This window comes from Chiloscyllium punctatum, chromosome 1 (assembly GCF_047496795.1).
Source record: "Chiloscyllium punctatum isolate Juve2018m chromosome 1, sChiPun1.3, whole genome shotgun sequence".
Taxonomy (NCBI): domain Eukaryota; kingdom Metazoa; phylum Chordata; class Chondrichthyes; order Orectolobiformes; family Hemiscylliidae; genus Chiloscyllium; species Chiloscyllium punctatum.
This window is the reverse complement of record NC_092739.1, coordinates 97,464,262-97,490,983: the sequence shown is the minus strand read 5'-3', so window position 1 is coordinate 97,490,983 and position 26,722 is coordinate 97,464,262. Positions and strand designations below refer to the sequence as shown.

The 26,722-nt window shown below is 43.7% G+C and overlaps 2 protein-coding genes across 5 annotated transcripts in view; one reads left to right on the top strand and one right to left on the bottom strand.

The window, feature by feature from the left end:
* Positions 1-8,235, bottom strand: part of slc38a9 (solute carrier family 38 member 9) — a 71,118-nt gene extending 62,883 nt beyond the window's left edge. Inside the window, exon 1 of one of the 4 annotated variants that reach the window (XM_072571540.1) lies at positions 8,216-8,235. The gene's annotated coding sequence lies outside the window, so the exon portion shown is untranslated. Of the gene's footprint in view, positions 1-8,037; positions 8,169-8,215 lie in introns of those variants that run through there. The other 3 variants (XM_072571554.1, XM_072571533.1, XM_072571544.1) reach the window with 3 other exon arrangements.
* Positions 7,315-26,722, top strand: part of ddx4 (DEAD (Asp-Glu-Ala-Asp) box polypeptide 4) — a 132,365-nt gene continuing 112,957 nt past the window's right edge. Inside the window, exons 1-2 of the mRNA XM_072571502.1 lie at positions 7,315-7,422; positions 18,814-18,887. The gene's annotated coding sequence lies outside the window, so the exon portion shown is untranslated. The remainder of the gene's footprint in view (positions 7,423-18,813; positions 18,888-26,722) is intronic.

The following is a 26,722-nucleotide window of genomic DNA, read 5'->3' as shown; positions in this document are numbered from 1 at the left end:
CCATCAAGTTCACCTCCAAGCCACTCACCATCCTGACTTGGAAATACATTGTCATTCTTTCAACGTAGCTAGGTCAAAATCCCAGAATTCCCTCCCTCAAACCACAATAGGTGCATTGCAGTGGTTTTAGTAGACAGTTCACCACCACCTTCTCAAGGACAACTAGGGATGGTCAATAAATGCTGGCCAGACAGCAACACCAAAATGCAACAAATTAATAAGAAAAACACATGATCAACAACTGCCTGAAGCAGGCTGTGTTTTACTGCAGGTCTGAATATTCTTGACCACTGCTTTACAAAAGATGCCTACCACTCCCTGCCCCATCTGTATTTTGGAAATTTGGTTCACAACACTGCTCACGAGCAGAAACTGAAGTGTGAGGACCCAGTTCAGAAACTAGTGAAGAGTTAGCCTGAGGCAATGAAAGGGCTTCTTTGGGACTGCCTTTCCCTCAATTTGTCCATATACAAGAACTCAGCAGCCAACCTAAATGACTATGCCACAACCATTACAAAATAGTTAATCCAATAGTCTGCCCAATCAGACACCACAGATGAACAGGGAGATCCACTACCTACACAAGTCCAGCTATGAGGCATTCAAGTCAGGCAATACTGACCTATACAGGAAATCTGAATGCAACCTTTGTAAGGCCAGACATACCAAAAGGCAGCACCAAACAGAGCTCGAAGCTCAAGACTAACCACATGGACACCAGTCAGCTGTGACAAGGCTTACATGACCTAACGGGGTAAGAGGTGAAGTCGAACAGAATCATGGGCAACAGTACATCCCTACCTGATGAGGTCAATGGATTGTATGCTCGCTTTGAGCAGAAGGTCAGTCAAACAGTGTCATCTATGCTAACAATCTTGAATGCAACTGCACCCACAGTCACCAACGCAATCATCTTCAACCTCTCCTTCCTATGATCTTCCTATGGAAGTCCCCACCTGCTTTGAGATGACCATTATCCCAGTGCCATTGGAAAAATCACGGCATGCCTCAATGCTTATTGCCCTATGGCTCTGACATCCATATTTAGGAAGCAATGAGAGAGATGACTCATGGCTAAAATCAACTCCAGCCTACCAAGCTGCCTTGCAATTCACCTACCAGCACAATAGGTTGATGACAGATGCCATCTTCCTACATTTATCCAAAGGAACATCTGGATAACAAGGATATCTATATCAAGGTCATATTTATTGATAATTCGGAGATGCCGGTGTTGGACTGGGGTGTACAAAGTTAAAAAATCACACAACACCTGATGAAGGAGCGTCAGTCCGAAAGCTAGTGTGCTTCCAATTAAACCTGTTGGACTATAACCTGGTGTGGTGTGGTTTTTAACTTTATATTTATTGATTACAGCTCCACTTCAACACCATAATTCCAAACAAACTCATCTCGAAATTCCAAGACCTAGGTCTCAGATCTTTGCTCTGTAACTGGATCCTTGACTTTCTGACCCACAAACTGCAATCAGTAATAACAGGCAAGACCATTTCCTTCACCATAATCCTCAAACCAGTGTTCCACAAGGATGCATACGCAGCTCTATTATACTCCTTATGACCATGCGGCCAAATTCTACACCATTTATTAGTTTGCTGACAACACCATCATTGTACGTCAAATGTCAAAGTGATGAGACAGAATACAGGAAAAAGATAGGGAGCTTAGCAGTATGGAGTAAAGATAACAATCTTTGCATCCAATGTCAACAAAATGAAGGAGCTGGTCATTGACCAGAAAGCAGATTGGAGGTCATGTCCCTGTCTAAAACAATGGTGTGAGGTGGAGATTATCGATAGCATCAAGTCCCTGGGAGTGATCACCAATCTGTCCTGGTGATGGTCAAATAAGCATAACACCTCCTCTACTTCCTCAGGAGGCAAAGAAAATTTGGCATGTCTTCAGAGACTCTGACCAATTTTCATAGATAAACTACGGAAAGCATCCTATCTGGATGCATCACAGCTTGGTATGGCAATTGCTCTTCCCAAGACTGCAAGAAATTGCAGTGTTGTGAATGTAGCCCAGTCCAGAACACAAACCAGTCTTCCCTTCGTTGACTAGGTTGTAGAACAGACACCCAAGGGTTCAGGTGCATAATCTTTTGAACAGGGTGGTTACGACAGGATTTAGACCACTTGCTTTCATTCCTCAAACATTTGAGGATACGAATTGGAATGTCATGTTGAAGTTGTATAGAACATTCATGAGGCCTCTTCTGAAGTATTGTGTGCAGTTCTAGTCTCCCCGTTATAGGAATGATATTATTAAATTGGAGAGGGTTCAGAAAAGATTTACTGGGATGTTGTCAGGAATGGAGGGTTTGAGTTGTAAAAATAGGCTGGGATTTTTTTTAATCAGACCTCTTTCGCTGCACATACGGTGGTTGTAACGCTATTCTACACCTTTCTGCTAGCCTGATGCACTTTGTATGCCCTGTATAGCATGCAAATCAACACTTCTCATTGTAACTCAGTACATGCAACAATCAAATTAATAACAGATACTTTGCAACCAGATCATTTGACCTCTGAAAACATTGCAGACTTACTACATTCAAAAAAACTTCCGTTCTTACAAATTCAAGACTTTTGTGCTGTGGTCAGTGTACTCTACTGTCAAAATATTCTCTTTGAAAAAGCTCAAGATATACATGCACAGCCAATATTACAAGTTAACAAATTACAAAAACATCCAGCCAATTAATTAATATTTTAGACACCACTTGCATAACAAAAGGGAACCCTCTTGTTCTTAAACTATGACCCCTAGCTCTAGTATCCCCCACAAGATAAAATATCATTGTTATCCACCCCAAAAAAGTCCCCTCAGGATCTCGCATTTCAGTAAAATCACCGCTCATTCTTTTAAATACAAATGGGTTTTGACCCAACCAGTTTTCAAAGAGAAAGTCTTGATCCCAGGAATGACTCAAGAGAAGATGCTCTAAGTTTAGAAAAGTATAGATTCAACAGTGATTAAAGGGAATTTTATAAAATAACGAAGGAATTAGATTCAGGTAGTTTAGTGATTTCAGCAGAAAATGTTAGAAGACAAATAAAATGGAGAAAATAACAATGCTTGCAAATTACGGAGAGATCAGATAAAGCTTGAATGAATGTTTGGTAAATCTTTCTCCAGAACATAATGGGCATGATGTCAGCTTGTACTCAGAATGCTGAGGCATTGTATTCCTTCTCAGAATGATAAAAGCACAACAGCAAGCCATTTTGTCCTTTGAGTTCACAGACTCTGTCAGAGCAATTTCAGTCAAACACATCCTTCCATTCTGTCCCTGTGGCCCTCTAAGTTCATTTCCTTAAAGTGCCCTTCTAATTTCCTTTTGAAATCATTTACAGTCAACATTCCAGCATCCACCTGGTAGCAAGTTCCAGGTCATTACTTTAAAAACAAAGCGTTGCTCCTCACTGTCCTGCAACTCTGACCTCATTGATGTACCAACAGCTTAACAGATCGACTTTGCTTTGCTACATTTTTCTCAACTGGTCATAATCAGAGGACACTTATGCATCAAATTTTCGGTGGTTATTCTGTGGAGCACAGGATATTGAGAGGAGGAGATTTGATAATCAAGTAGTTTCTCTTCAGGGTCACTGTTACTCTGGACGTAGATTTCCAGATCATTTAAATCAGAGCCAACAGAAATAAATTGTTACAGGATTTGTTGGATCAGTTACCATCTAAAGGGGTTTCCACTCAGCCCCCAAGGTTCCTTTCATCCCACTGTTTCCTTTATCCGAACAGCACTGTGGGTCTACCTACAGCACATGGACTGCAACAGTTCAAGGCAGCAATTCACCACCACCTTCTCAAGGGCAACTAGGGACAAGTAACAAATCCTGGCCAACTGGCAATGCTCACAACCTGATTGTGAAGAAAAATGCAATTCTTCTTAGAATGCAGAGTTACAGCGGTGCAATGTGTATTGCAAAAGTTTACAAGAGGTAACAGGGTAAAATACTAAATTGCCAAAATTTATTTATTTGGTGTATAATGCAGAACAGCAAGAGACAGAGGTGGAGAAATATAGCCTCCTGAGCATGCCCTACCATTCATGACTTCAAGATAGGCCTGATATCATCCTCTATCACAATTCAATTCCTGCTTCTCAACTTCTGTGAAAATGTCTGGCGTACCCACTATGTTGTTCAAATCAATGTAGACCAACCTAATTTTTGCATGCAGAACCATTGAATGAATCACGTTTGCACTATCAAAATTACAATAAGAGGCATCAATTCCACAGTTAGCACCAGTTTCCAGAACATGTACAAGCATTGATACCAGTCCAGGAGTAATTTCTATAAGAACCAGGAACAAGAATAGGCTATTTGGCCTCTTGATCCTGATTTGCCACTCAATGAGATTATGAATGATCTGTGTGTGGCCTTTACTCCGCATTTCTGCGGGCCCATAAACCTTTGACTTCCTTGTCCACTAAAATAACTCAATGACAACTGTATTTAATAATCCAATAACAAACAAAATGTTGGGGAATCTCAGCAGATCTGGCAGCACATGTGAAGAAACAAAGTTAACAAAGCAAGTCCAGTATGACTCTTCTTCAAAGCACACTCATACTAGACTTGAAACATTAACTCTGCCAGATCTGTTGAGTTCTTCCAGCATTTTGTTTGTTTCAGCTTTCCAGCATCTGCAATACTTTGATTTAATTAAATAAACCAGTCTCCACTGCCTTTGAGCTTTTGGATTTCACCAATCCAATGATCCTTAGAAGAAATTCCTCTTCATCTCTGTATTAAAAGGAATATCCCTTATTTCTAAATTCTCTCTCCCCACTTTATTCCCCAATAAAAGGGGAAAACACTCACCATCTGCTCTACCAAGTCATTTCAAATTTTCTGTTGTAATAAGATAACCTTTCATTTTTCCAAAACTTCAATGAGGAGAAGCCCAACCTTTCACCACAAGCCTGTGTTTCATGTCTTAAATCAGCATTAACTGTTTCAAATGGCTTTAACAAAACAAAAAGTAGCAAAACTGGAAACACAACTCCAGAAGCAGTCTAACCAAGGACATGTACTGGACTGTGGCGAGACTCACTGAGATTTAGAGTCCAACACCCTTCCAATGAACTACTGGATTAGTGGTGCTGGAAGAGCACAGCAGTTCAGGCAGCATCCAACGAGCAGCGAAATCAACGTTACGGGCAAAAGCCCTTCATCAGGATACCTTGTTTTTACCCTTCCAATGAAGTCAAACTCAATTTATCTTTCTAATTACTTCCTGTACCTCCCTACTAACTTGGATGTAGATATAATAGCCTGATGCCTCTATATCAGCATTTTGCATTACGTGCCCCTTTGGATGTCATTCTCTTCTTATACACCCATCAAAAAAGTGTAAAATGTCACATTTTTCCATATTAGTCCCTCCACCAAGTGTTTGCCCAATTTGACCCCTTTCTGCTTGGTGTACGTTAGCTGTCTTTGTATAGTCAGCAGATTTAGCTACAACAGACTCAGGGTAATGATATGGATGAGAATACTAAGTTTCTTGTGAAGTAAGGCTTTATGTGGAACATTACTGAATGTGTTACAGAATTCCAAACACATTGCACCTTTAGAGAGTCATATAGCAAGGGAGGTAAAAACAATGACTGCAGATGCTGGAATACCTGAAGGGCTTTTGCCCGAAACGTCGATTTTCCTGCTCCTCGGATGCTGCCTGACCTGCTGTGCTTTTCCAGCACCACTCTAATCTAAACTCATATAGCATGAAATCAAACCATTCAGACGAACATGTGTGCAATGACCACATCCCAATCTGACCTAGACCCAAGCCAGCATTTAGCCCATATGCCTCTAAAATCTTTCTAATTCATGTACCCACCCAAACATCTTTTAAATGTTACAATTATACTTTCCTCCCACTTCCTCTAGCCACACACACACAAACACACTACCCTTTACATGAAAAAGTTACCCCTCAGGTCTTCTTAAAAAATTTTCCCCTCTCATCTTAAATCGATGCCCTCTCGGTTTGGACTTCTCTACTCTGGGGGGAAAAAAAGACACTTGATATTCACCCTATCCACACCCCTCATGATCTTATAAACCTCTATAAAAGGGCCATCACGAGCCTCCAACACCCCAGGGAAAACAGTTTCAGCCCATTCAGTCTCTTCTTTAAAGGCAAACCCTCCTGTCCTGTCAACATGCTTGTAAATCTTTTCTGCACCCTCTCAAAGTGCATCGTTCCCATAGAAGGGTGAACAGAATTGTATACAGTGTTCTATATTTGTCTTCCACAATGTCCTGTACAGCTGCAACATTACCCAACTCCTTAATTCAATGCATTGACCAATGAAGGTGAGCATGCCCACATGCCTTCTTCACCACCTTCAAGGAACTATACACCAGCACATCTAGATCTTTGTTCAGCAACACTGCCCATATTTGCCTTACCAAAATGTAACACTTCACATTTATCTAAATTAAACTCCATCTGCCACTTTCCCCACTGTTTGGCCCATCCTACAAAATTTCAAATCATAAGATGTAATTTCACTTTCATAAAGTTGTGATTCCTCATGCTGATTGTATTAGGATTTTAGAAGACATCCCACTATGATTACAACCGTGAATTTCCACAACTCTGGATAGTAGCTTCGCTGGCAATTTCCTGCTTTCTGTCTCCCACCTTTCTTGAAAGGTAGGGTCATATTTGTAGATTTCTAATCCACTGAGACTCTTCCAGAATTTCTGAGCTACCATCAGTTCTCAGGAAAGGTCACATTAACATTGGGCTGATGAGTGGCTCAGTGGTTCGCACTGTTGCCTCAGAGCCAGATATCTGGGGTTAATTCCAGCCTTGGGTATAGAATTTGCACACCCTCTGTGCCTGTTTCCTCAGACTAGTTTCCTCCCAAACATGTACAGATTAGGTGGATTGCCAATGTTAAATTGCTAATAGTATCTAGGGATGAGAGCATAAAATAGATTAGCCATGGGGATAGGGTAGATGAGTGGTATGCTCTTTGGAGGGTCAGTATGGACTCGAATGGCCTTCTTTCACACAGACGGTTATATGATTTTATGAAATCTGCCTTTCTCCACAAATTGTAACACACCCGCGTTTCTCCAGCAGTTTGTTTTCGTTTAACTCCAGATTAGATGTTCGGCAGGACACACCTTAGGATGTCAGAGGAAGAAACAGCACCGCACAGCAAGTTACATTTCGTATACTAATAGTTTCGTATATCAAAAAGGTTTCTGATTTAAAATCCCAAATCCGCGAGTCATCCTAAATCGATAGGTGTACATTTGTACGCATTCTAGTTGAAAAACCAATTGCGGAATAGATTACAAATTCCAGAAACCAGAGAAAGATCGTGTCAATGTCGTCTTTGAGGCGCACGTAAGTAAAAACCGATACTGTGTGACTGGCACAACTTCTAAGCAGGTATTTCAAACCGTACCTCGAATACAAGCTAGGTTTTTTTTAAATACTGTCTTTGCAGTCTTTACAATTCCAGCAGGTCCCAAACGCCTGCTTAATTTGCCAATTAATATTTCCAAGGAAGTGAAACTTATCTTCAACATAGAGAGTAGGCTTCTTGTAATATCACCGAAAGTTTACTCGACGAGAAGGGAAAAAGAAAAGCAGATCAAGAGTGCGTTTAATACCATCCTCAACCCGTAATTAGGCCATTTCTACCAGTGATCATCAGAATGAGATTTGAGTCTGTTGGAGGCTGAGGGAGTGAGTGACTCAGAAATCAAGTGCGCCGAGAAGTGACAATCTGTTCGAACCATTGTCTAATGAAAATCGGTACTTGGAAAGCAAAATGTTTTATAATATGAAAGCAAGAGAGGTGTGCCTTTCAGCCTCCTGGAAACAGCGGATCTGCTCTAACATCCCCTAACTTGTTTCTGTTTAGATTTGCAGGACCTGCTTCTGTGTAAGTGGTCTCAGGCAGTGACGGTGTCACAGTGCAGATAGCTGCAGCAGTGCCCGCGTGCCTCACCTTACCTGGTTCCAGGTTCACTCAGCGTTCCACCAGGACCAGCCCGATCGCCCGCTCCGTCTACGCAGGCGCAGTTCAACTTCCCAGCTGTAGAACTACTGTTCCCAGAAGCCTCTGCTGCCTGGACATCTAGTAACAACTCATCAGTTGAAAATAGTACCGCAACCGGCGGGTAAATTTTACCTTCAGCAACAAATTTTAAAAACCCCCACCGTTTATTTGCAGCCGGTCACGGCTCGCTACCTTCCCGGTCAAGGTTTCCGCTGAAGTCAGCTACCAGGAGTCGTCATCATCACGTGCGAGAACTGAGCCGGCTTCCTTTGTGGTGTGCGCGGCGGCGTCACGTGATGTCTGTCAGCGCTCAGCCTGGTGACTCACAGAATGGTGACGGCACAAAGGCCATTCAGCCCGCATTGTTCAAGCTGCTTCCAAATCCTGGAATCTTTTGTCTTCAGATTCCAGTTGCCTTTTAGAGGGGAGCAGATTGAATCTGTTTGTAGCACTCTCTCAGACAGTGCCTTCCAGATGGGGTAAAAACAATGACTGCAGATGCTGGAAAGCAAATACTGGATTAGTGGTGCTGGAAGAGCACAGCAGTTCAGGCAGCAACCAACGAGCAGCTCGTTGGATGCTGTCTGAACTGCAGTGCTCTTCCAGCACCACTAATCCAGTAAGTGCCTTCCAGATGTCCACTCTTTCGGCTTCTCGCATGTTGTTGCTTCTTTTGCCAACCAAACCTGCTTCTCGACCTTCCACTGCGAGTCAAAAAGTGTGGCACTGGAAAAACACAGCCAGTCAGACAGCATCCCAGGAGCAGGAGAATTGACGTTTCGAGCATAAGCCCTTCATCAGGAATGGAGAAAGTGAAGACTGCAGATAATGGAGTATCAGAGTTGAGAGTGCAGGAGAATCGACGTTTAGCTTATGTCTGAAACGTTGAGTCTCCTGCCCCTTGGCTGCTGCCTGACCTGTTGTGCTTTTACAGCACCACACACTCGAGTCTTCGTCAAGAATGCTAATGCTGGAAACATCAACTCTTCTGTTCCTGGGATGGTCCCTGACCAGCTGTGTTTTTCCAGCACCACAATTTTTTACTCTGATCTTCAGCATCTGCAGTCCTCTGTTTCCACAACCTGTGAAGAGTTTCTCCCTATCTGCTCTCTCCAGATCCTTCATTATTTTCAACATCCAGATGAGAAGGACACACTTAAATTCTTAACACCACCCACGTAATTTAAGATGTTTATCCCTGGAACCATTCTTGTCAATTGTTGTGCAGACCATGAACTGAGCATGTAATTGGGTGAATTGCTACTACAATTTGAGTAATTAATGTGAAGGATTTCTTCTCTAATGCTAGCTAAGATTTGAAATTTTTGAGAATAGAGAAGTTTCGAGAAAATCAACATATACAAGGCTGAATTAGATTGATTTTTGATCTTTTCAAGAATCAAGGGTTAGGCGACTGGGGTCGTGAGCTAGAAACAGGAGTTAAGGCCTCAATTTGAAAAACTATTAGAGAATGGTAGGATATTCTCAAAAGGTCAGATGCCTATTCATCCTCCTTTTATCCACCAAGCAATATAAATAAGACAAAATTTGGTATTTTACTCCATTACCTTTGTGGTATGCACTGTATACTTTATTGTCTATGTTCTTTTATTAGATTACTTACAGTGCGGAAACAGGCCCTTCAGCCCAATAAGTCCACATTGACAGCAACCCACCACTCTACATTTACCCCTTCACCTAACACTACAGGCAATTTAGCATTACTAATTCACCTAATCCTGCACATTTTTGGACTGTGGGAGGAAACCCACACAGACATGGGGAGAATGTGCAAACTCCACACAGTCAGTCACATGAGGTGGGAATTGAACCCAGGTCTTTGGTGCTGTGAGGCAGCAGTGCTAACCACTGTGCCAGTGTGCCTCCTGTGTTTTTTCTTGGGATATCCTGATGTTATTGAAATGCAATATTGATATTTAAATCCTTATTTACAGTTGTGCACGAATGAGAAGTGATTGATTGAGTAGGAATGTGGCAAGCCATTTGAGATAATCTACACTGATTTAAAAAGAACAGTAATAACCAACATTTGCACCATTAGTATAGAAAACATCCCAGGATGCTTTAGAGGATTATTACCAGACAAAAGTCTGTACCAAACTACATGAGGAGGTATAAGGATAAATGATGAAAATATTAGTCAACGGGATCAGCTTTGCAGTGTAACTTAACAACATTAAAAATGACTGAATATCTATTTGAGAAAGTTGGAGAGATTCAGGAAGACAGACAAAACTTCTAAAGGTGCTTCAATTAGGAGATAATATATTACTGCAGATCACAACAGTGACAACACTAAACTTTAAAAGGTACTTTATTAGGTGTAAAGTAATTTGGGAAAAATTGAGGTCATGAGGGGTACTATAGAAATGCGAGTCTTTTCCCAAAATGGATTGAAATGATACAGTGGTTATTGTATGAGAAACTGTTGTAAGTTTGAGAATTAGAATCAAATCATTCTGGAGTATAAAGCCATGAAAGTGACTGTGAAATTGCTGATTATTGTAAAACATAACTCGCTCATGAATGTCCTTTAGAAAAGAAACAAAACCTCCTTACCCACTCTGTCTGAACATGATATGACTTCATTTCTGTACCAACTTAGTTAACTGCACTTTCCAATTCTCTTAGTTTGACTCAGGGGAGGGGAAATGGGGAAACTGGTGAAATTCACATTGATCCTGTGTGGTTGGGGGTCCCAAGGAGGAAGATGTGGTGTAGTTCCTCCACGCGTCGGATGGTTAGGGTTTGGTGAGAGAGGGATGCCCAGGACCTGCATGTCCTTGGTGGAGTGGGAAGGAGAGTTAAAGTGTCCAGTCACAGGGCGGTGGAGTTGGTTAGTGCGGGTGTCCCAGAGATGTTCTCTAAAATGATTGCAAATTGGCATCCTGTCTCCCCAGAGTAGCACCCAAATCGGGTGCACTGGATGCAGTAGATGACGTGTGTGGAAGGACAGGTAAATTTCTGTCAGACGTGGAATGATCTTTTGGGGCCTTGGATGGTGGTGAAGGGGGAGGTGTGGGAGCAGGTTTTGTACTTCTTGTGGTGGCAGGGGAAGGGGAAGGTGCCGGGAGGGGAGGGTGGGTTGGTGGGGGTGCGTGGACCTGATAAGGGAGTCGCGGAGGGAATGGTCTCTCCAAAACACAGATACGGGTGGTGAGGGAAATATATCCCTGGTGGTGGGGTCTGTTTGTAGGTGGTGGAAATGATGGAGGATGATGCGATATATGTAGAGGTTGGCGGAGTGGAAAGTGAGGACCAGGGGCCATTTTTGTCCTTGTTGCGATTCGAGGGTGGGGTTCAAGGGCAGAGATGCGGGAAGTGGAGGAGATGCACATGGGAGGTGAAGTTGCAGTCTTTGAAGAAGGAGGCCATCTGGGATGTTCTATGGTGGAATTGATCCTCCTGGGAGCAGACGCGGCAGAGGCGATGGAATTGGGAACAAAGGATAGCATTTTTACAGGAGGAGGTATAGGCTAGGTAGCTGTGGGAGCCCATTGGTTAGTAGTGGATGTCCTTGTTGAGTTAATCTCCAAACTACCCAGGGACAGGACAGTTGCTGTTCTCACTCCAATAATTCCTGGCACCGTGCACCTCCATCTCATCACCACTATCTCCCTCCCCATATGACTCCTCAAACATTTCACCTGAGATAAAATCTTTAATGGAAAAATTGTTTAAAGCTTTCTGGAAGTCAAGATACAACACCTTCATGATTTCTCACTTCCTCAAATGCTGTGGGCAGAGTCTTCCTTCTCTGATTTCATATTGACTGTTTTTTTAATATTAGCATGCAGCTGAACCTGACTCATACTGGTGAATACAGTTTGTATGGGGCAGCAGGAGAAAGTGAGGGCCGCAGATGATAGAGATCAGAGTCGAGAGTGTGGTGCTGGAAAAGCAGATCAAGCATTCCAGATGAAGGACTTATGCCCGAAACGTCAATCTTCCTGCTCCTTGGATGCTGCCTGACCTGCTGTGCCTTTCCAGCACCACATTCTCAACCCTATATGGGGAAGCATATGAACAGTGAAAATGAAGGCCTATAATTGAAACCTTGAGAGTCTCCAGAAATTACCACGACAGAGTAGAATGGGAAACCATTGGTGATTTTAAAACAGCTATGTTGGGACAAGTAAAAACTTTTAAAAGTTTATAAAGTCCTACTCATATACATGGGCATGGCAGGAAATGTTGTGACTTTAATATTTTAATCAAGTACCCTCACAATTGCTGGTTCTTAGGCAGTTAAGATGCTATGTAATCTTCATGATATGGCCAAAGTATTTTACATAAACCAGTTAAGGGGAAAGTATGTGTGAAAGGTGATAACCAAATTATCTCTATGAAATATGGAAGTTGCCTGTAGTAACAACTCATTGCTTTTCAGACATTTGGTGTCAGACTAAAAGAAAATCTGATGATTAATTACCAATGCGAGCAATCATTGCTACCATTGGAGATACGAAACCCATGATGGATTGCATTTAACTGTTGTTATTCATTCACAGGATAAGGATGTCACTGGTTAGCCCCCCCACCCCCCTTCCCTAAGTGAAGAGTCAAACACCTTGTTGTGGGTCTGGAGTCACATGTAGGCCAGACTGTGTATGGATGACATTTTCTTTCCCCAAAGAACATTAATGAATTAGATGGCTTTTTGCAACAAACAACAATGGATTTGTGGTTATCATTAGACTCTTAATTCCGGATTCTTATTGAATTAAAATTCCACAATCTGCCATGGCAGGATTCAAACCAGGGTCCCCAGAACATTACTTAGATCTCTAGATTAACAGTCCAGTGATAATGCCACTAGGCTATAACCTCTCCAGCTTCTTAGAGTCACAGAGTCATACAGATGTACAGCATGGAAACAGACCCTTTGGTCCAACCTGTCCACGCCGACCAGATATCCCAACCCAATCTAGTCCCACCTGCCAGCACCCGGCCCATATCCCTCCAAACCCTTCCTATTCATATACCCATCCAAATGCCTCTTAAATGTTGCAATTGTACTCGCCTCCACCACATCCTCTGGCAGCTCATTCCATGCACATACCACCCTCTGCATGAAAAGGTTTCCCCTTAGGTCTCTTTTATATCTTTCCCCTCTCACCCTAAACCTATGCCCTCTAGTTCTGGACTCCCCCACCCCAGGGAAAAGACTTTGTCTATTTATCCTATCCATGCCCAACATAATTTTCTAAACCCCCAAAAGGTCACCCCTCAGCCTTCGACACTCCAGGAAAAACAGCCCCAGCCTGTTCAGCCTCTCCCTGTAGCTCAGATCCTCCAACCCTGGCAACATCCTTGTAAATCTTCACAACATCTTTCCGATAGGAAGGAGACCAGAATTGTATGCAATATTCCAATAGTGGCCTAACCAATGTCCTGTACAGCCACAATATGACCTCCCAACTCCTGTACTCAATACTCTGACCAATAAAGGAAAGCATACCAAACGCCTTCTTCACTATCCTTCTATCTGCGACTCCACTTTCAAGGAGCTATGAACCTGCACTCCAAGGTCCCTTTGTTCAGCAACACTCCCTAGGACCTTACCATTAAGTGTATAAGTTCTGCTAAGATTTGCTTTCCCAAAATGCAGCACCTCGCATTTATCTGAATTAAACTCCATCTGCCACTTCTCAGCCCATTGGCCCATCTGGTCCAGATCCTGTTGTAATCTGAGGTAACCCTCTTCGCTGTCCACTATATCTCCAACTTTGGGGTCATCTGCAAACTTACTAACTGTACCTCTTATGCTCGCATCCAAATCATTTATGTAAATGACAAAAAGTAGAGGACCCAACACCGATCCTTGTGGCACTCCACTGGTCACAGGCCTCCAGTCTGAAAAACAACCCTCCACCACCACCCTCTGTCTTCTACCTTGGAGCCAGTTCCGTATCCAAATGGCAGTTCTCCCTGTATTCCATGAGATCTAACCTTGATAATCAGTCTCCCATGGGGAATCTTGTCGAACGCCTTACTGAAGTCCATATAGATCACAACTACTGCTGTGCCCTCATCGATCTTCTTTGTTACTTCTTCAAAAAACCCAATCAAGTTTGTGAGACGTGATTTCCCACACACAAAGCCATGTTGACTATCCCTAATCAATCCTTGCCTTTCCAAATACGTGTACATCCTGTCCCTCAGGATTCCCTCCAACAACTTGCCCACCATTGAGGTCAGTCTCACCGGTCTATAGTTCCCTGGCTTGTCCTTACCGCCCTTCTTAAACAATGGCACCACGTTTGCCAACCTCCAGTCTTCCAGCACCTCACCTGTGACTACAATGATACAAATATCTCAGCTAGAGGCCCAGCAATCACTTCTCTAGCTTCCCACAGAGTTCTTGGGTACACCTGATCAGGTCCTGGCGATTTATCTACTTTTTTGTGTTTCAAGACATCCAGCACTTCCTCCTCTGTAATCTGGACATTTTGCAAGATGTCACCATCTATTTCCCTACAGTCGAGATCTTCCCTATCCTTTTACACAGTAAATACTGATGCAAAATATTCATTTCGTATCTCCCCCATTTTCTGTGGCTTCACACAAAGGCCACGTTGCTGATCTTTGAGGGGCCCTATTCTCTCCCCAGTTACTTTTTTGTCCTTAATATATTTGTAAAAACCCTTTGGATTCTCTCTAATTCTATTTGCCAACACTATCTAATGTCCCCGTTTTGCCCTCCTGATTTCCCTCTTAAGTATATTCCTATTTCCTTTATACTCTTCTAAGGATTCACTCGATCTATCCTGTCTATACCTGACATATGCTTCCTTCTTTTTCTTAACCAAACCCTCAATTTCTTCAGTCATCTAGCATTCCCTATACCTACCAGCCTTCCCTTTCACCCTGACAGGAATATACTTTCTCTGGATTCTTGTTATCTCATATCTGAAGGCTTCCCAGTTTCCAGCCGTCCCTTTACCTGCGAATATCTGCCTCCAATCAGCTTTCAACAGTTCTTGCCTAATACCGTCAAAATTGGCCTTTCTCCAATTTAGAACTTCAACTTTTAGATCTGGTCTATCCTTTTCCATTATGATTTTAAAACGAATAGAATTATGGTGCAGGAGGGAGGGTTTCAGGTTTTTGGATAATTGGAGCTCTTTCTGGGGTAGGTGGGACCTCTACAAGCAGGATAGTCTTCATCTAAACCCGGGGGGTACCAATATCCTGGGTGGGAAATTTGCTAAAGGTATTAAGGGTTTGCTAAAGGATTTAAACTCACACAGCAGTGGGGTGGGAACCAAAATTGTAGGATAGGTAGAGAAGAGGATGAGAGTAGGGAGTCCCAAAATCAAGTATCTGACACTGGCAAGCGAGAACCTGGTTTGAAGTGTGTGTACTTCAACGCGAGGAGCATCCAAAATAAAGTGGGTGAACTGGCAGCGTGGGTTGGTACCTGGGATTTCGATGTTGTGGGCCATTATGGAGACATGGATAGAGCAGGGACAGGAATGGCTGTTGCAGGTTCCAGGATTCAGATGTTTCAGTAAGAACAGAGAAGATGGTAAAAGAGGGGGAGGTGTGGCATTGTTGATCAGGGACAATATTACAGTTGTAGAAAGGATGTTTGGGGACTCGTAACTGAGGTAGTATGGGCTGAGGTTCGAAACAGGAAAGGAGAAGTCACCATGCTGGGAGTTTTCTATAGGCCTCCGAATAGTCCCAGAGATGTAGAGGAAAGGATAGCAAAGATGATTCTCGATAGGAGTGAGAGAGGCAGGGTAGTTGTCATGGGGGACTTCAACTATCCAAATATTGACTGGGATGACTACAGTACGAGTACTATAGATGGGTCAGTTTTTGTCCAGAGATACTTGCATCTAGACTAGAAGAGATTGAGGTTCACAAGGAAGAGGTATTAGAAATACTGCAGAGTGTGAAAATAGACAAGTTCCCTGGGCCGGATGGGATCTATCCTATGATCCTCTGGGAAGCAAGGGAAGTAATTGCCGGGCCTTTGGCATTGATCTTCAAATCATCATTGTCTACAGGAATAGTGCCTGAGGACTGGAGGATAGCAAATGTGGTTCCCTTGTTCAAAAAGGGTAGTAGAGACAACGCTGGTAATTACAGACCAGTGAGTCTCACTTCAATTGTTGGTAAAGTGTTGGAAAAGGTTATAAGAGATAGGATTTATAACCATCTAGAAAAGAATAATCTGATCAGGGACAGTCAGCATGGTTTTGTGAAGGGTAGGTCGTGCCTAACGAATCTTATTGAGTTTTTTGACAAAGTGACCAAACAGGTAGATGAAAGTAAACCGGTTGATGTGGTGTATATGGATTTCAACAAGGCATTCAATAAGGTTCCCCACAGTAGGCTATTATACAAAATACAGAGGAATGGGATTGTGGGAGACATAGCAGTTTGGATCAGTAATTGGCTTGCTGAAAGAAAACAGAGGTTTGTAGTTGATGGAACATGTTCATCTTGGTGTCCAGTTACTAGCGGCGTACCGCAAGGGTCGGTGTTGGGTCCACTGCTGTTCGTCAGTTTTATAAATGATCTGGATGAGGGCTTAGAAGGGTGGCTTAGTAAATTTGCAGATTACACTAAGATTGGTAGAGTTGTGGATAGTGACGAAGGATGTAGTAGTTGCAGAGAGACATAGATAGGATGCAGAGCTGGGCTGAGAGGTGGCAAATCAAGTTTAATGTGGACAAGGTGATACACTTTGGATGGAGTAATTGGAATGCAAAGTACTGGGCTAATGGTAAGATTTTTGGGAGTGCAGATGAGCAGAGAGATCTCGGTGTCCATGTACACAGATCCCTGAAAGTTGCCACCCAGATTGACAGGGTTGTTTCGAAGGCATACAGTGTTTTGGCCTTTATTAATAGAGGGATTGAGTTCTGGAACCAGGAGGTTATGCTGTAGCTGTACAAAGCTCTGGTACGGCCACACTTGGAGTATTATGTACAGTTCTGGTCACCGCATTATAAGAAGGATGTGGAAGCTTTGGAAAGGGCACGGTGGAGATTTACGAGGATATTGCCTGGTATGGAAGGAATGTCTTATGAGGAAAGGCTGAGGGCCTTGAGGCTGTTCTCGTTAGAGAGAAGAAGGTTGAGAGGTGACTTAATAGAGACATACAAGATAATCAGAGGGTTAGATAGGGTGGACAGGGAGAGCCTTTTTCCAAGTATGGGGACGGCAAACACGAGGGGACACAACTTTAAAGTGAGGGGAGATAGGTATAAGACAGATGTCAGAGGTAGTTTCTTTACTCAGAGAGTAGTAAGGGTACTGAATGCTTTGCCTGCAATGGGAGTAGATTCACCAAGTTTAAGTGCACTTAAGTCGTCATTGGACAGGCATATGGACATACATGGAATAGTGTAGGTGGGATGGGCTTCAGATTAGTATGACAGGGCAGCGCAACATCGAGGGCCGAAGGGCCTGTACTGCGCTATAATGTTCTATGTTCTATGGTCGCTGGCCCCAAAGTGCTCCCCCACTAACATCTCAGTCACCTGCCCTGCCTTATTTTCCAAGAGTAGGTCAGGTTTTGCACCTTCTCTAGTGGGTACATCCACATACTGAATCAGAAAATTGTCTTGTACGCACTTAAGAAATTCCTCTCCATCTAAACCTTTAACACTATGGCAGTCCCAGTCGATGTTTGGAAAATTAAAATCCCCTACCATAACTACCCTATTATTCTTACAGATAGCTGAGATCTCTTTACAAGTTTGTTTCTCAATTTCCCTCTGGCTATTAGGGGGTCTATAATACAATCCCAATAAGGTGATCATTACTTTCTTATTTCTCAGTTCCAACCAAATAACTTCCCTGGATGTATTTCCGGGAATATCCTCCCTCAGCACAGCTGTAATGCTATCCCTTATCAAAAACGCCACTCCCCCTCCTCTCTTGCCTCCCTTTCTTTCCTTCCTGTAGCATTTGTATCCTTGAACATTAATCTGCCAGTCCTGCCCATCCCTGAGCCATGTTTCTGTAATTGCTATGATATCCCAGTCCCATGTTCCTAACCATGCCCTGAGTTCATCTGCCTTCCCTGTTCGGCCCCTTGCATTGAAATAAATGCAGTAAGTTCCCTTGTTGCAAAAAAACTGCATTACAAATTAAACCTGAACAAACATACAATTTAAAACAACTTCAAAGATTCTTAAAAGAAAGTGAAAGAACTGTGGATACTGTAAATCAGAAACAAAACCAGAAATTGCTGCGAAAGCTCAGATGCAGCATCTGTGGAGAGAAATCAGAGTTTTGGGTCGAGTGACCCTTCCTCAGAACTCCTTAAAAGATTTTTAGCTGAGTCATTTCATACATTTTTCATTAATGTTCTTTTTCTCACGTACAGACATAAAAAGTCAGTACTTGTATGAGCAAACATAACCTCAAAACCCTTAACAATAAAGAAAATCCAAAGAATTCATAAGCTCACGAGAAAAGACTTCATTCAGCAAATAAAAGCACACAAACCTGAAACACTTGTTGCCAGACCAGCAAATATGAGGTGCACATAATTCTAAAATCCAACAGAAAACCAACAGCAAATTTTGCACAAATTTGCCTGACCATACTTTGTTATTGAAACTTAGCAAAATTCTTTGCTAAATGCTGTTCTGTTGTATTGTCCTCACAAAGCTATCTTTCAAGTGACTTTAGATTATATTACCAGCAGTTAGTTTATATGTTCCAATATTCTCTGGTTACAGAATTATAGAGCCAGATTTTTGTGTAATCACAGGGGAAGCTCACAGATGACAGCTTCACAATCAAATAAGTGCAGGTATGGAAGCATTTTCAACCTTTGGGAATTATCACTACTGAACCCTAAATGGTATCACAATATACTACTACATCATGGTACATTCAATGCAATGTCAAGTAAGATCTGAAAAATGCCAGGATACTCTCGAATTATGATTAATTTCAACATTTAACAGCACAGAAAGTGTTGTGTCAACTGCTTGACAGAAAAACGCATGCATAAGCAGGGTATTTCCTGGTTGAAGCCTAGCAACTGCAGCTTTGATAGAATGTGGAAGTGTCTCACAGTTCTTTCTCGCCATATTCTCAAATCAATTTTATAAAATCTTGGGCAAATCATGTACTGCATTGATCTTTTCTAGCATTTGATATGTACTGTAGTTAGATATTATCATTTTTTAAATGTTGCCAAAAATCAATGCTGGTTGTGCTGGCTATTTACACTTGTGTCTCAGAAAGTATATTTGCTGAGGACATCTCCTGGTAAAATTACTTTGAAGTTACACATGAGCTGTGCAATACTGTTTTAGAGTTTTATTAGGTACATGAGGTGCTACAGATGACAGCTAGTTCATCCAGATGATGGTTATGAAGCTTTGAAATCCTTCGCAGTTTACTTTGGAAAATTAAGAACATAAGAATAGGTTTAAGAGAGTAAACTATGCATCCTTCGAGCCTGCACTGCCATTCATTATCATCACAGCTGATCTTCTGCCTCAACTTCAGTTTCTCATCCATTCCTTCGAGTCATACAGCATAGAAACTGGCCCTTTGGCCCACCATGTCTATTCTGTTCAATACGCACCAAACTATACTAATCCTCTTTGGCTGAATTTAGTCTGTAGCCCAATATACCCTGGCATTTTAAATATTCATCCAGATGCTTCTTAAATGTTGCAAGAGTACTTGCGCTCATCACCCTCTCAGGCATTACATCTTCCATATATCTACCACCCTTTGGGTTAAAGAGTTTTTCCTCATATCTCCTCTAAACTACCTCACTTTAAACATATGACCTCTGGTCTTAGACACGTCTACCACGGGGAAGAAATTCTCGCAATCTACTCTCTCTATGCCTCAGAGTTGGCTTCACTGAAGCACTGCTAAAATATTTTGTGTCTGTTTTCATCATAGAAAACACAAATTTCATGCTAGCAATGTAGGGTATTGCAGGAATGATAATTAAGAGCCTGGAACTTAAGGTAATTAAAATTAATTGTGGAAACTTCAATCAGATCCTCCCTCAGTCTCCTCTGTTCTAAAGAAAGCAAAGCCAGCCTATTCAGTCTCTCAACTTTTCATCCCAAGCAATATCTTGGCAATACAGTATCTTGGTGAACAAAAACAGAAATTGCTGGAAAAGCTCAGCAGCTGTGAAGAGAAATGAGAGTTAGCATTTTGGGTACAGTGGCTCTTCCTCAGACCCTAAGAGGAAGGTTCACCGGACCTAATGCTATAACTTTGATTTCTCTGCACAGATGCTGCCAGACCTGCTGAGTTTTTTCAGCAATTTCTGTTTTTGTATCTGATTTACAGCACCCACAGTTCTTTTGGTTTTTATTTACCATTTTGGTGAATCTCCTCTGCACTCTCTCCACTGCAATCGCATCTTTCTTATAGTCGAAAAGTGTGGTGTTGGAAAAGCAGGAGAGTCGACATTTCAGGCCTAAGCCCTTCTTCTGGAATGTGGAGGGGGGCATGAGCGATAAATATGGAGGTGCGGATGGGGCTATAGGTGGCTGCAGGTTGGAGGTACTTGTGATAGGTCATTGGGAAAGGTGGAGTGGATAGGTGGGAAGAAAAATGGACAGGTAGGACAGATCATGAGGGTGGTGCTGAATTGAGGATTGGATCTGAGATGAGGTGGGGAGAGGGAAGATTTGGAAACTAGTGAAGTCGATGTTGATGCCATTGGGTTGGAGAGTCTTGAGGCAGGTAATAAAGCATTCTTCCTGCAATTGGCGGGTGAGTTTGAAATTGGAGGTAAAGGAGGCCCAAGACATGCATATCCTTGGGGGAGTGGGACTGGGAGTTGATGTAGTTGGCCACAAGGTGGTGGGTTTGGTTGATGCGTGCATCCCAGATATGTTCCCTGAACCGCTCCGTGAGTTGGCGCATTATCTCCCCAGTGTAGAGGAGACCACATCAAGAGAAATGGATGCAATAGATCAGGTGGGTGGATGTGGGCGGCACGGTGGCACAGTGGTTAGCACTGCCACCTCACAGCGCCAGAGACCTGGGTTCAATTCCCACCTCAGGCGACTCTGTGTGGAGTTTGCACATTCTCCCCGTGTCTGCGTGGGTTTTCTCCGGGTGCTCCGGTTTCCTCCCACAATCCAAAAATGTGCAGGTTAGGTGAATTGGCCATGCTAAATTGATTGTAGTGTTAGGTGGAGGGGTAAATGTAGGGGAATGGGTCTGGGTGGGTTGCTCTTCGGAGGGTCAGTGTGGACTTGTTGGGCTGAAGGGCCTGTTTCCACACTGTAAAGTAATCTAATCTTCAAAAAAAATGTGCAGGAAAATCTCTGCAGATTTGAAATGATCCTTGAGGGCCTGGAACAGAGGTAAGGGGGGAAGTATAGGTGCAGGTTTTACACCTCTTGCGGCAGCAAGGGAAGGTGCCATGTGTGGAGGGTATGTTGATGGGGGGCATGAACCTAATGAGGGAGTCCCAGAGGGAATGGTCTCTGCGGAATGCAGATAGGGATGGGGACGGAAATATATGTTTGGTGGCAGGAGTAGAAGTGACGCCCTTGCCAGTGTTTGCAGAAGTGGTGCTATTGGTGGCATGTGTGGGAGTGGCATGGTTGAGGTGGCTGTGGGTACAGCAAGGTAGTCAGTGATGTTCCGGTGAGTGACATCAGTGGAGGCAGAAGTAATGTTAGTTGTGGAAACCGTGGGGGCAGAAGTAACATGGCAGGCGGTATCTGCAGTCCTACCTTTTCCTAACTGCATCCTTCTTATAATCTGGCAACCAGAACTGCACACAGTATTCCATCTGTCGCCTACCAATGTTTTATAAAGTTATAACAGGACTTCCTTGCTCCTGTATTCTATGCCCCTGTTAATGAAGACAAGCTGCTGCCTGGATTGGAGGGCATATCTTTTGAAGAGAGGTTAAGGGAGCTAGGGCTTTTCTCATTGCAGTGAAGAAGGATGAGAAATGACTTATTAGATTCCCTACAGTGTAGAAACTGGCCCTTTGGGCTAACCAGTCCACATCAACCCTCCGAAGAGTAACCCACCCAGATCCATTTCCCTCTGACTAAATCACCTAACATTATGGGCGATTTAGCATGGCCAATTCACCTAACCTGCACATCTTTGGACCATGGGAGGAAACCAGAGTTACCAGAGGAAACCCACATAGATACAGGGAGAATGTGCAAACTCCACACAGACTGCTGGATAGACACATGGATGATGGTAAAATGTAGGGTATGTAGTTTAGTTTGATCCTAGAGTAGGATAAAAGGTTGGCACAATATCAAGGGCCAGAGGGCCTGAACTGTGATGTACTGTTCTTTGTTCTATGAGCAGCTCAGATGCTTTCTTCACCAGCCTTTACACCTGTACTGACACTCATGGTTCTATGAACTTGTACACTATTGTCTAGTCTCTCCTTAAACTTTGACAACTCCAACCAGAATGTTATGATTGAATTTGCTCAGATGTCCCACAATATACTGCTGCCTCACAGCGCCAGAGACCCGGGTTCAATTCCCACCTCAGGCAACTGTCTGTGTGGAGTTTGCACATTCTCCCCGTGTCTGTGTAGGTTTTCTCCGGGTGCTCCGGTTTCCTCCCACAGCCCAAAAATGTGCAGTTTAGGTGAATTGGCCATGCTAAATTTCCCATAGTGTTAGATGAAGGGGTAAATGTAGGGGAATGGGTCTGGGTGGGTTGCTCTTCGGAGGGTCGGTGTGGACTTGTTGGGCCGAAGGGCCTGTTTCCACACTGTAAGTAATCTAATCTAAATACCAAAGCAGGGAGGAGAAAGTGAGAATTGCAGATGTTGGAAATCAGAGTCAAGAGTGTGGTGCTGGAAATGCACAGCAGGTCAGGCAGCATCCGAGGATCAGGAGAATTGACGTTTCAGGCATAAGCCTATGATCAGGAATCCTGAATGTAGTCTGGAGTGTGTGCAGGATCAGTCGGTTACATAGGCAGATGCTGAGGAAGGAGATGTGACTGTGTTAGAGAGTCTGCTTCAGGACATGGCTGAAAATCTTCAGGGCAAAGGAGATAACTTGGGGGATGCAGTGAGAGAGAGACTCACTGAGATCCTTGTAGAGAGAGGAGAACTTCTTCAAGATAGGCATCCTTGGAAGAGGCTTTGCAGTAAGGTTATAATCAACTAGGAGAAAGTGAGGACTGCAGATGCTGGATGTCAGGCAGCATGCAATGAGCAGGAGAGTCGACCTTTTGGGCATAAGCTCTTCATCAGGAATGTTCACAACACCAAAGCAGTCAAATCACAAATCACTATGAACAAGCCAGTACCAATCCAAACAATCTCACCTTTATTAGAAAATGCTATAATGTTCTTTAATACTAAACAAGACTATCTCTACTCCTCTTTGGCCCCATAAACTTACAATACTTTGCATTACCTCCTGATCAACAGATAAGCTCTATTTTCATCACTTTACCATAGCTTCTGGATCTATCAATAGTTTAGCCAATCAAGATGTCTTGCTTGAGCTCTCCCATATCCTTACCCAAACCCCCAAAAACCAGTCCTTGATATCATATCAGCTGTGATTACACACAATCCATTGGAAGCCACTAACAGTCGATTAACAGCTATCACCCTCCGAGCCAGATTGTTATCCACTCCTTTGTTTGTCCAACTGGTCTTCGCTCTCTTTGGGCTCCATACCTTTCTATTATTTACTCCTTACCCACTCCTCCATCCTATCATCTGTATATAAACCTACATTTTCCTAGCTACCTTCACTTCTGAGAAGGGTCACTTGACCAGAAACTCTGATTTCTGTCCACAGATGCTGCCAGACCTGCTGAACTTTTCCAGCAATTTCTTTTTACAGCTCCTGTAGTTCTTTCAGTTTTTATTTAAGTTCGATTCCAGGGTTGGGCAAGTGTCTGTGTGGAGTTAGCACATTCTCCCTGTGTCTGCATGGGTTTCCTCCGGGTGCTCTGGTTTCCTCCCACAATCCAAAGATGTGCAGGTTAGGTGAATTGGCCACGCTAAATTGCCCATAGTGTTCAGAGATGTGTCAGGTAAGTGCATTACTCATGGGAAATGTAGAGTCATAAGGGAGGGCAATGGGTCTGGATGGGATACTCTACGGAGGGTCTGCGTGGACTTGCTGGGCCGAATGGCTTGTTTTCACTTTGGGAATTCTATGATTTGGTTATCCCTCTTAAAAATAGCTACCAATGTTTTGTTAATTTGTCAAGTGTCCTGTTAATGTTTGTTCCATTGTTTTAGGCTTGAGTGTGTCGTTCTTGGTTGCTAATCTGCATCCTTTCTTTGTTTAGTTGATGGGATATGTCTATCCAGGATGATAGAATCCAGGTGATAGAATCTGTCCTTTACACTATGCTAATGTCTTGAGCACCTAGTTGCTGTGTTTGTTTCTGGTTTCTGGGTTTTGAGACTTCGAGTTTTACTTGGCTGATGTACCCAGCATCCCTTGCTGTTTGACTAAGTTAGCAATCAATCTGTGTTTTCGCAGCCAGGAGGCTGCCTTATATACTGAATATGCCTTCATACTTAGAACTTAGAAAATGGAACAGTGCAGTGCAGTACAGGTCCTTCAGCCCTCGATGTTGTGCCAACTGGTGGAACCAATATGAAGCCCATCAAACCTACGATATTCCATTTTCATCCATATGGGTAGGTGCCCTTAAAGTTGGCGCGTCTACTACAGTTGCAGGCAGTACGTTCCACACCACTACTATTCTCTGAGTAAAGAAGCTACCTCTGACATCTGTCCTCTATCTATCACCCCTCAATTTAAATCTATGTCCCCTCGTGCTAGCCATCACCATCCGAGGAAAAAGGGTCTCACTGTCAACCCGATCTAACCCTCTGATTATCTTATATGTCTCAATTAAGTCATCTCTCAACCTTCTTCTCTATAATAAAAACAGCCTCAAGTCCCTCAGCCTTTCCTCATAAGACCTTCCCTCCATATCAGGCAATATCCTGGTAAATCTCTGCACCTTTTCTAAAGCTTCCACATCCTTCCTCTAATGCGGTGACAAGATCTGGATGCAATATTCCAAGTGTGGCCACATCACAGTTTTGTACAGATGCAGCATGACCTCGTGGCTCCAAAACTCAATCCCTCTACCAATAAAGGCTAACACACCATATGTCTTCTTAACAACCCTATCAGGAGAAAGTGAGGACTGCAGATTCTGGAGATCAGAGCTGAAAATGTGTTGCTGGAAAAGTGCAGCAGGTCAGGCAGCATCCAAGGAGCAGGAGAATCGACGTTTCGGGCATGAGCCCTTCTTCAGGAATGAGGAAGGTGTGCCAAGCAGGCTAAGATAAAAGGTAGGGAGGAGGGACTTGGGGGAGGGGCGTTGGAAATGCGATAGGTGGAAGAAGGTCAAGGTGAGGGTGATAGGCCGGAGTGGGGGTGGGGGCAGAGAGGTCAGGAAGAAGATTGCAGGTTAAGAAGGCTGTGCTAAGTTCGAGGGAATTGACTGAGACAAGGTGGGGGGAGAGGAAATGAGGAAACTGGAGAAATCTGAGTTCATCCCTTGTGGTTGGAGGGTTGCTAGGCGGAAGATGAAGCGCTCTTCCTCCAACCGTCATGTTGCTATGGTCTGGCGATGGAGGAGTCCGAGGACCTGCATGTCCTTGGTGGAGTGGGAGGGGGAGTTGAAATGTTGAGCCATGGGGTGGTTGGGTTGATTGGTCCAGTTCCTCGGAACATGCAGCCCTCCATTCCCTCCGTTCCAACCCCAACCTCGCTATCAAACCGGCAGACAAGGGAGGCACGGTAGTAGTTTGGCGCACCGACTTTTACACCGCTGAGGCTAAACGCCAGATCGCGGACACCTCCTCCTACTGCCCCCTTGACCATGACCCCACCTCCCAACACCAAACCATCATCTCCCAGACCATCCATAACCTCATCACCTCGGGGATCTCCCATCCACCGCCTCCAACCTCATAGTCCCACAACACCGCACCGCCCGTTTCTACCTCCTGCCCAAAATCCACAAACCTGCCTGCCCCGGCCGACCAATTGTCTCAGCCTGCTCCTGCCCCACCGAACTCATCTCTGCATACCTCAACACGGTCCTGTCCCCCTTAGTCCAAGAACTCCCCACTTACATTCGGGACACCACCCACACCCTCCACCTCCTCCATGATTTTCGCTTCCGCGGTCCCCAACACCTTATCTTCACCATGGACATCCAGTCCCTGTACACCTCCATCCCCCATCACAAAGGACTCAAAGCCCTCCGCTTCTTCCTTTCCCGCCATACCAACGAGTACCCTTCCACTGACACCCTCCTTCGACTGACTGAACTGGTCCTCACCCTAAACAACTTCTCCTTCCAATCCTCCCACTTCCTCCAAACCAAAGGAGTAGCTATGGGCACCCGCATGGGCCCTAGCTATGCCTGCCTCTTCGTAGGATATGTGGAACAGTCCATCTTCTGCAGCTACACTGGCACCACCCCCCACCTTTTCCTCCGCTATATTGATTACTGTATTGGCGCTGCCTCGTGCTCCCACGAGGAGGTTGAACAGTTTATCTACTTTACCAACACCTTCCACCCCGACCTCAAATTCACCTGGACCATCTCAGACTCCTCCCTTCCCTTCCTAGACCTTTCCATTTCTATCTTGGGCGACCAAATCAA